This window comes from Drosophila sulfurigaster, chromosome 2L (assembly GCF_023558435.1).
Source record: "Drosophila sulfurigaster albostrigata strain 15112-1811.04 chromosome 2L, ASM2355843v2, whole genome shotgun sequence".
Classification (NCBI taxonomy): domain Eukaryota; kingdom Metazoa; phylum Arthropoda; class Insecta; order Diptera; family Drosophilidae; genus Drosophila; species Drosophila sulfurigaster.
In genome coordinates this window covers 8412640-8428664 of record NC_084881.1, presented here as the reverse complement: position 1 = coordinate 8428664, position 16025 = coordinate 8412640, and the positions used below count along the sequence as shown (strand labels likewise).

Sequence of the window (16025 nt, the reverse complement as noted above, 5' to 3'; positions counted from 1 at the left end):
TTGCTGTGGGTCAGCAGAACAGAGCAGCAGAAGGAAAGAGGCTAACGGGTCTCTTACCATCAATCTGAAGCTTTAGGGAAATGTAAGAGAACATCGCATGAACCATTTATAAGAAGTATAATTGTTTCTACAAGCAAAACCTGACATAGAAGGTCTTAAGATATTAACCTCAATTAATCTCAATTAGCTAACGTTTCATTTAAAGCCTACGCTTCAAAATTTAATTATTGTTTATTTTTAGATAATTACTGTATTTTATATATTCCGCTCTAGCCATGTAGAGACTATAAAAGCACACATCAAAATCAAGTTTGTTGAAATAAAGCATGTTATTAAAATTCACAGAATTTCAGAGTTTTGTGGTTAAACTATTTTAGTTAGTTTTCTTAGTTATTAACTATAATTTGCTGGAGAAACCTGTGTGTTTAAACAGATTTTCTTCACAGCTTTTTCCCTGTTCAATATTATTTCTCATTAGCAAGTGCAATGCCAGTGGGTCTTAAGTTAAGTTTACAAACGAAAACAAAATTCCAAACAGAAATAGTAGAAGAAAAAAGCAAAAAACAGAATGCTTTCAATGGTGCGAGACGCCTAATTAAGTTTTGTCGCCAACGTCATCACAAAAGCTGCGTCAAAAAACTACATTGAATAATGATTCAATAAAAAATATGAAATAGTATTGATGTATACAAAGATTTATTGTGGGCAGCCAGACAACAAAAATGAAAAAGACTTTGTTAAGCTTCAATTTCAATTGCTTCAATTCTTCATCAGTTGGAAGCGGAAGAAAATGCAGTTGGTAATTTAAATTAATTTTAATTTCTTGATTTCTTGTAAGCTGATTATGAGTCCAGTGCAATTGGTCATAATTAAAGCTAATTAAACTGTCAGACATCATCAGTTTTAAGGAAGCGTAACCGAAACTTTATTCAAATTTCAATTTAGCTGCACCTCGTCTAGAGTCTAGACTGTGATTGAGGCTCAATGACAGCATCGCCAACAAAGTTGTCAAGGTATTAACACTTCATTACATTCATAAATACTGTAAATATACTTGGCTAATTACACAAGCTAGAATCGTTTAGTAAAAGTGCGAGTGACAATTAAAAGAGAGAAAGAGAGAGAACAACAAACTGATGATTAAAATTTAATTACAGCTCTTCAAATGCTGCGATTTCACTTTTATTTTACCTATAGTATACAACAGTTTGCCTTATAGACTTGACCCAGTTTGGAGCAAGTAGTTGAAGAACTACTGAGAATCATAATTTGAAAATGAATATTTCTCGTTGTAGTTGCTGTTGTTGTTGTTGTTAAGTTACTCATCAGCGCACGCCTTCATGCGTGAGTACAAGTATCTGACGGATACAGAAACGTTTGGCAGGTGGTAAAGCAGCCGACCAAGACCCAATTTTCACATGACAAAAGGAAAATTGTTATCAACTTGAACTGGCATATTGAGTGTCTGTTTGCCGTTTCAATTACAATAGACACTCAAAGGTCTCAGCGACAATTAAAATATATATATATACATAGATGATGCATAGTAGTTCCTTCACATATGAATGACCTTAAAAAGAGAAACACGCAAAAAAAAAAACTTTGGACAAAACCCGCCCACAGACTAACTGAAAACAAAACAAAAAAAAACTTGCGACAAGTGCTAAAAACCACCCACGAAACTGGGAAAGTTTGACTTATGTCGAAGGTCTAGCAAAAATTCACTTGACAACTTGACAAACCCCTAAAAATACTGATATCACTATCAAAATATCTTATAGTACTTTTCAAATCTATAGCTCTGCATTTTCGCAGTGGGCGTTTTGTGTTTCTTTTATTCACAATGTTTGGAAAATCCGGTCTGCCTTCTGGCTTTGCATATACTCGTAATACTTAACTGTGTTATTATTTTTCGTTCGTTTTTTGTTAATTAAATAATGCGTGGATGTCGCACACACAACTAATCAATTTCAATTGAAGGTGTCGGCTTCATGGCACTACAGTTAAGTGATCTATTGAAGGCCTAGTTAGAAAATATAGCAACTGACGTAGGCGCAATAATTGTACTACGACTGTGACATCTTCTCAGAAGGTTGTTGCCTAGCAACAGTTCCAAGAAATCTCCTTTTATTTCATTTCCTACCTTTAATTATTTTAGCAATACTTTTTCATTAGCCTTGACTCACCGAAACTGCAACAGACAAAGAAAAGGAAACAAAGAAAAAGAAATGATTAGAGTTTAGTCATAAAGTGTTTACTAAAGTGCAATAAATTGCTCATTGCCATGTGATTACATTTTCTATAAAAATGAAACTTTCAAGTGCAAAAGGAAATGCCATTTAGTTGTACTTTTTTGTGTTAGCAATAGATTGCTAATTGTATTAGTGTTTGATTGAAAGTTTCCCCCATGAATTTTTAATTTAAATTAACATTAAATATAACTAAAACTGTTTGATGCAGAAAACAACGATAAATAACCGAACTATCTGGACAATTTCATCAACGTAGCACAAACAAAATTCTCAAATGCAATCAAAACACATATTCGACAAAAGTGAAACTTGTTTGGCTGTTCATAGAAACGTTTTGCCAGGTTTATTGCTTATCGCGATTTAAATTACCAGTTTCTGGTTATTCGATATTAAGTCTACACATTTATTTAGCTAATTGCCTAACAGACTCGTGTAATCATAAACATTGTCATGAGTTGCGTTAGATAAGCGCAAGTAAAAATTGATAAGCGAACGACCTCGTCGAGAATATCGCATAGAATTAACGAATAGAAGCAGAATATCAAATGCTTCCTATAATGTATACTATATAGTACATAGATGAGTACATATGTACATATGTATGTCGGTAATCAGATGGAACATTGCTGTAGCTTAGGCTAGATCAAGAAACCCTATAACTACACACGCAATCGAATCGTGAGTAGAAACGTTTTGTATATACTAGACAATTGTTGGAAGATTTATGGCAAGTGATGCCAGCAAAATTGTGAATTGTGACGCACATCGGAGAGACCGGGGGGGAAAGAGATGGGAACACAAGGGGTTCGACGTGTCGTCAGTAGTTCTCGTAGTGCTAAATTTAAGCACATCACATTCATACTTGTGGAGAGACTTTGCATTCATATTCCGAATGCCGCCTGACAACTAAATATTATGACTGCGTCCCCCCCCCCCTCGATCTTCTCTTTGTTTTGGTCGCTTTTGTTAAGTAATTTGTTGTGAATTTGAATTTGAGTTTGATTCCATTGTGAATACTGAGCATAGCTTTTATCACTAACTCTCTTGTCGCTCTCTGAGGGCCAGTTTCACCTGTTCGGAGAAAGATTCATTCATCCGGCGTTTCCTTGGAAGCTGAAGTTTGTCATCGGAATTTTACGGAAGTTGCGGCATTTCACTGTTAATTCGTAATCTCTAAGGTTATTTTTTTGGGGTCTTCCCTGATAAATTTCTGTGTCACTCGTTTTTGATTTCGCAGCGCATTGATAAGACTAATTTTAAAAGCAACACTAACTACGAGTCTAATATTTCGCTGATATGACAAATATCAAAATATATATACTTTTATTGGACTAACAGAACTTTGATACTTCAGAGAGTCCGGTTCGAGTGTACTAATCTGGTTGATAACTTTTAGGGGCGTGTGTTATTCATTCAACAATCGACAAGTACTGAAATCGAACTTCAAGAGTGAATTATTTATATTTCCAGTCAAAGATTTTTTATTTCGAGTGTTGAGATTAAATGGCAATGACCCAGTCTTTTATTCTTTGGGTTGGTCTCTTTTTATGGTGCTTAAATAGATTATGATTTCCGAAGGGGGAAACGGCAGTTAAATTAAATGATCTATTGTTAAGAACATGCTGATCTGACTTTAAGTAAATATTTCATAATTGAAAAGTTAATATAATATTGAAATGACAGTTTTTTATATGAATTGGGAATTCAGTTAAATATATTTTTTTGTTTATCCGAAAATTTGCATTAACTTTGTTATTACCATAATTCATGCAAAACGGCGGCTACTTTTCGAGAGGTTTTCGGGTCCTAACGGTACTTTTGCCACTTATCTCTCTTGTTCAGGTTATTCCTCAAGTTTTCTGCACATCATAAAAATTGCGCAAATAGCAAACAAAATAAATACTTATAGTAATAACATTTTAAGTAAGTCCGTTAGGAAACGGAGCAGTCAAGGGGCCCAAGTGGGTTACCTTTTTTTTATATGACACTTCAGCGGGACCATAAAAAACCAAACAAGAAAACTACGCATACAGACAGATATATACATATATGTGTGTGTGTGTGTATATAGTACATAACCAAATCACACCTGAGGGCATCCAAATTGTGTCACTGTGAGTGCTTTATGCGTGAGTTTTTGCAGAAAAGATACAGACTACAACATTTCATTAGAATTTCTAAACAGGCCAGAAAATTTCATTTCATTTGCATAAGTTGATGAGTTTTATAGCAGTGAGAGAGAAAGACAAAGAAGTAGCAAAAAATAACTGACAGAAATTCTGTTTCATTTTGTATTCATTCATTCATTTCGTTTATAAATATTTAATGCGTATGTAAAACACTAAGAGCAATTATTTAATTATTCTGCATGTTAAGAGCTGAATATCTAAATCATTTTCAGATTAAGAATAGTTTTCGAGTAAACAGCTTGTGATGCAGAATATAAATAGTTTTATAGCAAGCAGCTTTTGAACACACGAAAGATCTCTTGCAGTGAAATGGAAAGCTTAGCAAAATCCAAATGCAAAAACGTGTTGCAAATTGATTTTTTAAAAAAAGTGTTGCCAAAAGATTATTAATAATGCTTTCAAGCTAAACAACAAACAAACCACAAAAGCGTTGATTAGTCAGCAGGTAGCCAAATGGGGGTCGACAACAAGAAACAACTAATAGTTGTTGGAAAGAACAGTTATCGGTTGAACGTTGAATGTTGAAGCAGAAATACTCTCTTATAGAAATCTGTGTATTTAATTAAACACCAGCTGCACGCGAATTAATAATTTTTAGTAATTGTGAAATGAAATGCACATAAAAATAATCTTTATTGCGACTCTTGATCCACTAAATGTTATTGGTAAATAAAGTGTTTAAATTAAGTGTCACTAAGCAAAAATGATAAGCGACTTGCGAAATGTATAATTTATATTTCCGAATTCCAATTATTCAAATTAATTCTAAAACGTTATAACCTAATTAAAAGCAACGCTGTTGCATATTCGATAAGAAATCCATAATACTCTTCCCAAGTGAGTTAGAAAATAAAAACAAATCTTGGAAACGCAGAAATTTCACTAAGCTTAAATTTTGTATCTGAATTTTGAACAGCTAAACATCCACAAAAGTGTTGTATTTGCCTCTGTCTGTGTGTTTGTGAGTGTATGTGTGTGTGTGTGTGTGTGTGTGTGTGGCATGACTGAGCTGTTGTTGGTTGTTGTTTCTTATCGTTTCGCAGCTGATTTAAATCTTCAATAGCCCCCAAGTGTGTTCCCCTTTGTACACGAGGCTGCTCATTAGTGACCGGCGAATGACATTGACAACGATATCGATGGGTTTATAAATTGGTTTCTTGGTTCTTTTATTTTTATTTTACTCTTTCTTGTATTTTTGCAAAAGTTTCACCTGAAATTTGTTACCTTTTCTTTTTGCCACATCTTGTATTGATTGTACTCTTGATTAAATCGAAAAGTAAGATCTAGTCAATGTGTTTTTATAAAACCTTTTATAAATGAAGCACAAAGTAATCTGCTGTAATCTATGATATCTAATTATTTTTTTAAATATTATCAACAATAAGATTAATAATAATAAAACCTTATCTGCATTTTTGCAGTAGCGCTGCGGAATTTGTTTATAAACAAATCAAAAAGAAATACAAAGGAAATCTACAGTTAGCATGAATGAGATCTGGACAAATGTTTAACAATTTGTATTCAGAACGTGAAACGTAATTGAACATTATATATTATTTATTCAAAGTGTCATCGTACCCTCATCCATATATAATATAGCAGCAGCAATTAATTGATATTGTACTTAACAGCTGAGATGACCGATAAGATTTATTATTTTTAAGCGTGTTCAATTATAGTTTCTGAAATAATTTACTGTTGCTACCGCAATGAATAAATAAATTAACAAACATTTAACTGTTTGTTCAAATTGCTGCACAGTTATTATAAAACTTTTTTTGGGATTATCTTATAAATCACAGCTGATATTTTTGCCACGAATTTTAAATCCTTCTGTCTGCTTTTGCACTGCAATTTTTGTTTTTCTCTTTTCGCTTTTTCGCCTTTCGCTCTAAGCTTCAATAGAAAAGGCTTTGAATACATGTCCTGCACACACACACACACATTCACATGGCTTTTGGGATGCTGCACAACTCTCCCAATTGTATTCTCTCTTTATTTCACTCCCTTTAACAAACTTCCGCTCTCTGAGCGCAATGTGTGACTTCAATTCACATTGTTTTTGTTGTTGTTGATGTTTGGTGGATGCAGGCAGACAAATGATTACAGTCTACGTATGTATGTGTCTGTGTCTACACCTTTCATCTACACTCAGACAAAATATGTACATAAATGTATGGGTGTGCACACCTCTACTCGTACCTTATTATTATTGTTGTTGCTGCTGCTGCTACTGCGGCTGCTGCTGCGCTGCTGTGTGTTATTGTTGTTTTCTTGAATTCAAATTTAAATCGCTCGAAAAAGGAACACTTTTAATTTTTACTGTTAAACTGTTAAACACTTTTGTAACAAATACAAATTGGTAATTTGCTTTTTCCGTTAGATATTTAATTATTAATATTTATTTTTCTTTTAGATTAATTTTCTTGTTGCTTCTTTTTAGGGTTTCATTCAAAAAAATTTTTTGCGCGTCGTCGCGGTGTATTTGCTTTACCGTTGTTATTTTTGTACCAAATTTCACTTTCAATTTTTCTGCTGATTTCTATTTAAATTGCATTCATAGAATATATTGCCGCGTTTTATTCAACCGATTCAGAAAGCAGCTCCTGCAGTTTTGTGGGATGCTGCTTCTTCGCTCACAATTGAAATCAACAATGCGAACGAACCGAACGAACAAGCGAACGAACGAACGAGTACAACACAAATGAAAAACTTTGGACAAATTGAAAGTAAATTTCAAGTTTCCGCTCCACACAACCGCACAGCGCGAACAAATTTTCTGAACTGAAATCCAATAAGAGTCTGGCAGCAGTCAACGCAGCAGCGACGGCGTCGACAGCAGCGACAGCGACAGCAGCTGCAAGCAACGGACAAAGGCAAAAGAAAACAAGTATGAGCAGGTTTAAAATAAAAGCACGACTACTGAAATACCTTATAATACCTAAATAATAGAAGGCTACGAAAGTCAAAAATATAATAAGCCGTTCTATTAAGAGAATTACACAGAAGTTCTAACTATAATTTTTAAATTTTCGCCATAGACTTCTTGTTAATTTTATTAATATTTTTATTAAATTCCAATATTATTACAGAGTATTAGTGGAAGGCAAACACACAATAGTAGAAACAATGAAAAGTACAGCTCACGAAAGCAGCAACAAAAACAATAGCATACAAACAGTGCAAACACAACGGTTGGAGCCAGAGCGCTAAAGCGCAAGAGAGAGAGAGCGTAAGAGCGCGTGAGAGTAATAACAGAAACTCACTCAGCAACAACAACTCAAGGCAAAAGAAAAGTAAACAGAACGAAAAGCCAGCACAACATAATTGAAGGAGAGGGACAAGCCAAAGAACGACATAATGAGAGAACATGTGAGAGAGCAAGAGAGTGCTGGATGGCGCTAAAAGTGTGCGTATTGGAGAGTCCGCAAAGTTAAATGTGAGTGAATGTATTTGAGCGGGCTTTTTGAAATGAGGGATTTGTGACAGCACACTAGAAAATAACGTGTCATAATGTTTTCAATTTTAATAAACGATAAAAATTGGTGAGGTTCAGATAAAAATGAGTATATACTTACAATACACATCTAAATTTCACCCTCGCATTTTCGCTAAGTAGTTGTACCGAAAAGCCCCCATTAAATATTAATTTCAAATTCCACATCTGTGCTGGCCGCTGATCGATCATGTTGCGTGCAACTTTATATTTCGAGAGGTCGAAACAACCCCTAATAGCCATAATAACAATACATTAAATTACTATACGAAATGCAAAACACTTAAAGCAAAATCGTACCCGCATTTGACCGATGGCAATCGAAATTTCATTATACTTACATATTTTATTTACCTTCTACGAGCACTCGGATTTCATCCCTCGAATGTTGATAAATTATCATTAAAAAGTTGCATTGATCTACACTGCAATGGGATTGGAAACGCCACGACTGTCTGGCAACGCTTTAAGCGCCACTTTGAGCAAAGTCAATTTCTTTTGCGAGACACACAAAAGAAACATACTCAATTTGTGCGCAGCTCTCTTGTTATTGTTTTGTCTCTGTCTTTGCTGGAGAGAGAGAGCAAACGCAAACACACTAAGCAAACACAAAAGCGACTGCGATTGCAGCGCATTGGCTCTCTTCGCTCTCGCCCTCCAGCTGTTAACAGCACCGCATGTGGTGGTAATAACAGAGCTCTGTAAATGAACAGTGTCGATTAACATTGCATGTAGGCAAACGAGATTTAATTAAGTCATTTCACAATAATTTAATTAAAACCAGCAAAATAAAAGGGAGGCAGCTTGGGTGACCAGCTGATAATGCGGAACATGAAGAAATCCAACTGTGCTGCAATCTGCGGGCATTCGTTCTTATCAATCTCTGAGAAAGCAAAGCAACAACAATTTGTTTATTCCAATTACAACATATGGAACAGCTGTTGTCAACGATGGATGGTGGGGAGGTGTGGAATGAGCAAAACATAAGTCAAAACTGGAAAAAAAGACAACATCAAAAACATCAGCAGCAGCAACAACAGAAACTAGAAATCAAAACAAGCTCGACAAAATTTCAAAAGAGGACGGACTTGGGATGTGTTTTGAATATTTATCACGAAAGAAATTAGAGAAGGGGAGCAAAAAAGAGAAAGAGAGAGGGAGAATTGGTGCTAACAAGTTCGAACATGCTCGATATACACAGTCATTCGAAATGGTGTTGACATTTTGTCACACTCCCATCTAGTTGAGATCTGGATGAGTTAACGATGGTCTTAAAACAGGATAGTTAAGATCTCTAGATAACTCTGACTACTCTCGATCTACTTATCAAGCTTTTTATAAATTAGAAACAATTCTATTGATCTTCCATAACTTAAAGCTCTTATTTAATATTATGTTTTTTTAATAGCAGCAACTTAACTAATGAGTCCTAGGAAGAAAACATCGAGTCTCTTATTAAATTTCGATGTTAAAAAAATCATTTAAGGTCAAGAAATGAAATGTGCTTCTATAATTTAATAATTTTTCTTGTTAAAAAATTTCTCCAGCTCTTCCTTAGCCAGCTTTTTCCACCTTCACACACCCACCACATTTATCTTGGCATACCTCACCTCAAGTCCCACATTCAATCTACGTGTGCTACACGCATTTTGAATGATAATTTCAAAATGAAAAAGTTGAAGTACGCATAGATGTAATACAAGTTCTATCACGAGAGCAGCCCACATATGTACAAGGCGGACTGTTGGCACTTCTATCCACAACAGTTTTTATGACAGGAAGAAATCCATCAACACGATTCTTCTGGCCACAATGGGCAGAGATTTTCCAACCAAAATGTAAGGAACCCATAAATTGCGACTAATAAATATCCTGTTAAAATCACAATGCAATATTTTCTTAAATAAAATAAACTATTTTTTTCGATTACAGGGTATTTTCAAGATTGTATTCTGCCCAAATGATTCTGTAAATTTTAAAGCTATTTATTTTAAAGTAGTCTTTAAGCATAGTTCTCATTACAAAACTGTAGGGGGTTGTCTTAATTAAATATCACAAATGCAATATAATTATTAAATTTGCCTAACTTAAAATTAAACAAAATAACTAAATTAATAATAGTTGTATTTCCCTTTAACAATTTAAATTCTAAATGTGAAAGATTTTTATTTCAAACAATTCCAAGCTGTGAATTTCTAGTCTACAAAAACTTCGTTAAGCTTAATTCAAACTGGGATCTTATTTTTTGTGATACTTCAAGGAAATAGGGTATACCCTTTGCGCTTTAAATACAGGGCATAAAAAGAAAGAAAAACTTGGAACAAAAGTTGCATTTAACACTCGCTTTCTTTGCGAGTCATCGTGTAATGTGGCTTGAGGGCCCGCAGCTAAATATTACTACATTAGGCTAGTTGCTACGCCCCCCTCCCTCCACCACCTTCTCTCAATCCATACTCCCCACTTGTACTTGCCACGTCCCTTTGGGACGCAACCCGTTGCGCGCGTCAACTGGCGTTGGGCAAACATTTTACACTGTCACGGGAAATTGTTTGTTTAACATGCGCGGTGCGTTTAAAATTACATGATGAGCCGCATTTATCAAAAAAAAAAAAAAAATGAAGAAAAGCAAGCTGCAGCAACAACAAGGCAAGTAATCAAAACATAGCCGAGACAAAAACAAGAAATAAAAAAAGAAGGAAAAACAAAAGGGAGAAAATAAAAACTCGACAGAAGAAGAAAACATTTCTGCACATTGTCTAGAGAGAGGTCTCGAGTCTTCCTCAACACGTCTGCAGACTGCAGTCAACATCGTCTTCTTCTTCGTCATCTTCTTCTTCCACTTTGTAGTCCTACGCAAGTCAACTCGATGTGTATGTGTGTGTGTGTGTGCGTGTCTTTTGATTATATTTAGCTGCCTGTTCTTCGACTGAGGTCGTCGACGGGGTCTTCATTCAATCGACCGGGGGGCAGTCGCCGCCAATTCTCGAGTCTCGATTCGGTCTTTGACTGGGCAATCATTGGCGCTGACTTCCCACTCTGTTTCTCACTGTCTTGGGCCACTGTCTGCTGACCTATGCTGATTTCTTGGAAAGAAATTATGATATTTCTCATATTCCATCATTCTATCAGACTTATTCGGCTTCTGCATCGACTCTTTAAGCTGCCCACCTACGCACAGTATTTAATGGTAGTCTAGGGTGAAATTAAGTCGATTGCCAATTGAAACTTGTCTGCACCATGGTTGATATTTCAATATCATCTAGATGCGTTTTGTAGATCAAGATAAGTTTTGATTGGAGAAGGAAAGAAGTGGGAAGTGCCACAGGATTTGATATACTTAATCTTTTTTGTTTTATTTCCTTATTATTGGATAAATATTTATTGTTATTCCTAAATGAAAGTGAGCTAAATCAGTTAGCAGATTTTTGATCCTTTTCATATAAAAGTATTGTACAAGATTTGGTATACTCTATCCTTTTTTGTTTTATTTCCTTATTCTTGGAGAAATATTGATTGATATTCCTAAATTAAAGTGAGCTTAATCATTTAGGAGAGTTTTGTTTCTTTTCATATAAAAATATTGTACAGGATTTGGTATATTTTATGCTTTTTTGTTTTATTTCCTTATTTCTGGATAAATGTGGATTGATATTCCTGAATTAAAGTGAGCTGAATCAGTTAGGAGATTTTTGTTTCTTTTCATATAAAAATATTGTTTATGTGTCTAACATAGTATACTTTAAATAATTCTTATTCTTTAAATAATAAATATCAAATTAGTCTGTACTCTTTTTTGTGTAACAGCACAATAATATTCAATTGAAAATATTCTATTCCGAATATACCAATAAAATATTTAACTGACTAAACAAAAATATACCAACTATACCAAAACATATACCAAATTTTAATTCTGTTACATAAAAATACTCTCTGAAATTAACAGCACCAGACTTATTAGACTTAATCCTAGATTCTTACATTTCCTTCCCATTTCCAAATTATTTGCATAGTTAGAGTAAAGATTCGCCAAAGAAAAACAATTATTTTGCTTTCAATTCATTTCAGAAACCACAAGTAAAAGATAATAATCTGTTGTTACTCTTCATTTAAGTCTAACAAAGGAACCACACGAAGCCCACTGGAGGCTCAACAATCGACTCTTTATCGCATAATCCAGCATATGATGAAGTCTTTGTAAAGTGCTTGAGGTTAAGACACGCAGTCTACACTATAGTATAAATCTTCATTAATGAGTGTAACGCCCAATGCATCGATTGGTTTATTCTCGGATACTCTTAGTCGTTTAAGCTGTAAGTACTTTCCGTACTCTTTCCGTACTCGCAGTGTTGACAATTAATCACAAAGGAAATAAGTGCGAGCACTCAAAGCATGTGTCAGACTCCGACTCGAAAGTAGGGGACAAGTTGGTTGGGGACTGGTCCAGGTCCATAATTACAAGTATCCCCTCACTGCCTCTCTCTCCCTCTCTCGTTTACAGCATTCTCTATCTGACTGCAATTGAAAAGTTGACCAGAGTTTGCGGACTTAATCGGCTTGCAAGACGTCGCGATAAGGTCTGGGTCTGGGACTGAGTCGGTTTCTGTTTCTGTTACTGAGTCTGAGTCCGGGACAGAGCGTGAGGGGTGAGGCTCGCTTATAATCAAGTAACGGTTAATGTACGCATAAATTAATTATGCCACAAGACAGAAGTTACAGCTGGTGGGGAACGTAGAAAAAAAAAAAATCAAATGTCAATTAAAAGTAAAGCCACAAAAGAAAACAACACAAATATGCTCGAATGTAAACAAAGATCAAATTGTTGCCGATAAGGCGTGGCTCCAACCCAGCTCTTAACTCCGAGTACACACATCTATACCACATATATATATATATATATTCATATATGGAAGTATTAGTAGTGCGTGTCTATCCCGGGGGATTTACGACTTTTCTCCTCGTCGTCGACACATAACATAAACAGAATTTCTCAAGTGCTATTCAAAGCTCGAACCGGTTATCCGCAATGAATCAGGAGCCGTGACAGCTGTGCATCAAAGGCGAGGTCAATCAGCGTTTCAGAGTCGAGTCGAAGTTCAAAGTCCATCAACACAATTTACACAAGATTTGAAATTGTTCAAATAAATCAAATAGTAGGCACTGAAGAATTGGGGCGAGAGACACGGAGTAGCTTTTTCAGCTGTGGGAACAAACTCAAATGAGCAGAAGAAATTTGTGGGCAGAGTTCATAATGAGAGCCACTTGATTAACTAGTCGAATTTCTTTCATATTACATGCACTCAAAGTGCAGACTATTTGCGATAAGTAACGAATAAATACCCTGGAATTTTCAGAATATCGAATAAATATGAAGTACTAAAATGGAGAACATAACTTTAAGTCACTTTTGCTTTGGATCAAGAGTTGTGAATCGCTGATAGTTATGCTATTTATTTATGACTTTTGGTTGGTCAGACAAGTATTGTATCTGTAATTAATATTTCAAGCGCCTTTTTATTTATCGACCATATGAAATGATTTTGTATATAAATAAGTAAGAGTCTGCTTTATACCCATTTTGAATTAAAGCAAAACAGTGCGGTATTATCACAAAAATACTAAAAATATATCAAAATATATTGATATAGTACTACATTCAAAATATATTTTATATAGTACAAAATATACTAGAATTAAGGCAAACAGTGAGGTATTATTTTTCAAATATGCCAATTGATTATAATACAAAAATACTAAAAATATATCAAATGCTATATTTAGTATTATCAATATACACAACATTAAAAAAATTTGCAATAGAGTACAAAATATTCCAGAATTAAAGCAAAACACTGCAGTATAAAATACCACAAAAATACTACAAACATACCACAGGCTATATTTGAAATAATACTGCATTAAAAATATACCATAAAGAGTATAATACTATATTTGAAATAATACTGCATTAAAAATATACCATAAAGAGTATAAAATATACCAGATAGATTCAATATATACTGTGTCGGTTATAATACACTTCTACCCTATGATAAGCGGGTATAAAAATTTGTATCATTGATAATTACTTTATTTTCAAAATCGATATATAACCCATTATTCGTCTACTTAACGGTTACAGGGTATATTATACACTCCAAAGCGAGTTCCTTACTCAATCTCAAGTGGCTTCAAGTGGATGTGGCAACAAATGTAATTCGATATGGAGGAGCAGGAAAAAAAAAATATAAGAATCAGCAAACGTCGCTGACTGTGCCACACACAACGTCAAGCATGTGTAGAAGGGTGTGGCATAGAGCAACTTATAAAGTTGGAGGGGATAAAAAGGGGATACAAGTGTGGGGGAAAAAGAGTTGTGAAAATTGCCACATCGTATCCTCCGTCTTCCCTCTGCCTCATTATCGTTGAGCAACATCGTCTAGGCGACGTTGATATGATTTTTTACGACTCGTCGCAATTGCAAATTGAGCGAAATAAGAAATTATTTTCATAAAGCAAATTTCTGCTTGTTGAAGTCGCTTGCACTCTCCATAGAGCAGTTTGTCAACGAAACTAGAAGCTATTCATGCTCTATTCTTTTTATATTATTTTATGCTCTTTTCTTTTTTGCATTTCCACACCCCAATTTCAATTTTAATTATTTTCTTTATTTTAATTATTTTCAGTTTGCTTGCTAACAATTCTGAACGAAGAAAAACTAAAAACTCTACAGTCAGAATGGACTTAATCTTCGCGTTTTAGTTTGTTTAATTTAATTTTATAAGACTTTTCACTTCTTTATATATTTAGTTGTTTTTATATATTATTTTAAATATTTTATAAAGAATGCATGAAATAAGTATAAGTATAGAACAAATGTAAGATTTGAGTAAATTAATAATGTTTTAATAAAATTGTTACTTATAGAGTTAAAGTCTAAAGCAATCACATGCTTTGCAGATTTGAATTATGTGCTAATCGTACAAATACTGTATATATAATATATATATTTTATAATAATTTCCTATACATATATTATATTATGGTACGAATTTATTTATTCTAAGTCGCTGTTATTTTTGAAATATTAGTAATTTAAATTTAAGATTTAATCAAGAGTGATCATCATGATGATGACCAAGAAATATTTGTAATTTAGTGCTAGTGGAAAGAAGTGTATGCTAGAGATATTTTTCATGTATAGTTCCTTAATTTATAGACTAATCAATTAGTTAATAGCCAATTAATTTGCTCCATACCAGAAATCTCATATATAATTAATTTGCACACGCTGACCTTCAAATAAGTCCCTGATCTTGATGAATGTGCACAAGTTTTCAATTTTCAAAATCCTAGCAGCATTCTTAGATACACTTGACCCACTTTTGAGCAGAAATTTTTATTTGGATTTCCATTCGCATTTGCATTAATTAAACCTTCAAAATAGACCTCGACAATTGTAGACATTCGAGTAGTTTACAGTCCAGAAAGCACGAACCGAACATGCATACTCTTAGTACTTGAGATTGAGAGGCCCAGACTATAATACTATATAGCAGACCTTACACAATCCAGCGACCAACGAAGCGATCCCAACGACCCGACCCGACTCGACTCGACTCGACTCGACCCACATACCATAAAGGCCGAAAAGTGCTTTTATTGTATTGTTGTGTTGGTGTTCATAAAAATGCGCGCAATGTTAATGAAAATTGCTAAATTTTCATGTAATTTTCATATGTAATGAAAAGGGTCGACGCTAAGTGAAATTTTGCTCAACTTTTGGGTAGTTTTTCCACACAGACACACACACACATACACACAAAAGGTCGCTTTCTGCACACGTTAATGGATTAATTATAGGTGTATGCGACCCCAAAAATAGCGTTAAGTGTTTCCCCCCTAAGGGGCCATTGGCACACTTACCACTTGATACCCACAGAAATATGTGTATGTGTGAATAATACTCGAACCGTTAGCTGCTGTTAATTGAATTGCACGCCAAAATGTTTTCTCCGATTCGAGTTTAAATATTTGCATCATCCGTTGCTGTTTGTAAACAAAATGCTAACGAAAACGAAAACAAAT

At 34.4% G+C, this 16025-nt stretch overlaps 1 protein-coding gene and 1 long non-coding RNA gene across 2 annotated transcripts in view; one reads left to right on the top strand and one right to left on the bottom strand.

Annotated features, from left to right (window-relative positions):
• LOC133847400 (dual specificity tyrosine-phosphorylation-regulated kinase 2) overlaps positions 1-7201 on the bottom strand; it is a 60806-nt gene extending 53605 nt beyond the window's left edge. Inside the window, exon 1 of the mRNA XM_062282413.1 lies at positions 6644-7201. The gene's annotated coding sequence lies outside the window, so the exon portion shown is untranslated. The remainder of the gene's footprint in view (positions 1-6643) is intronic.
• A 63-nt stretch (positions 7202-7264) lies between these two features.
• LOC133847432 (uncharacterized) lies at positions 7265-9807 on the top strand. The gene is made up of 3 exons (XR_009895164.1): positions 7265-7331; positions 7534-7880; positions 9485-9807. It is a non-coding gene; the product is annotated as an uncharacterized LOC133847432 (long non-coding RNA).
• Positions 9808-16025: the final 6218 nt, after the last annotated feature.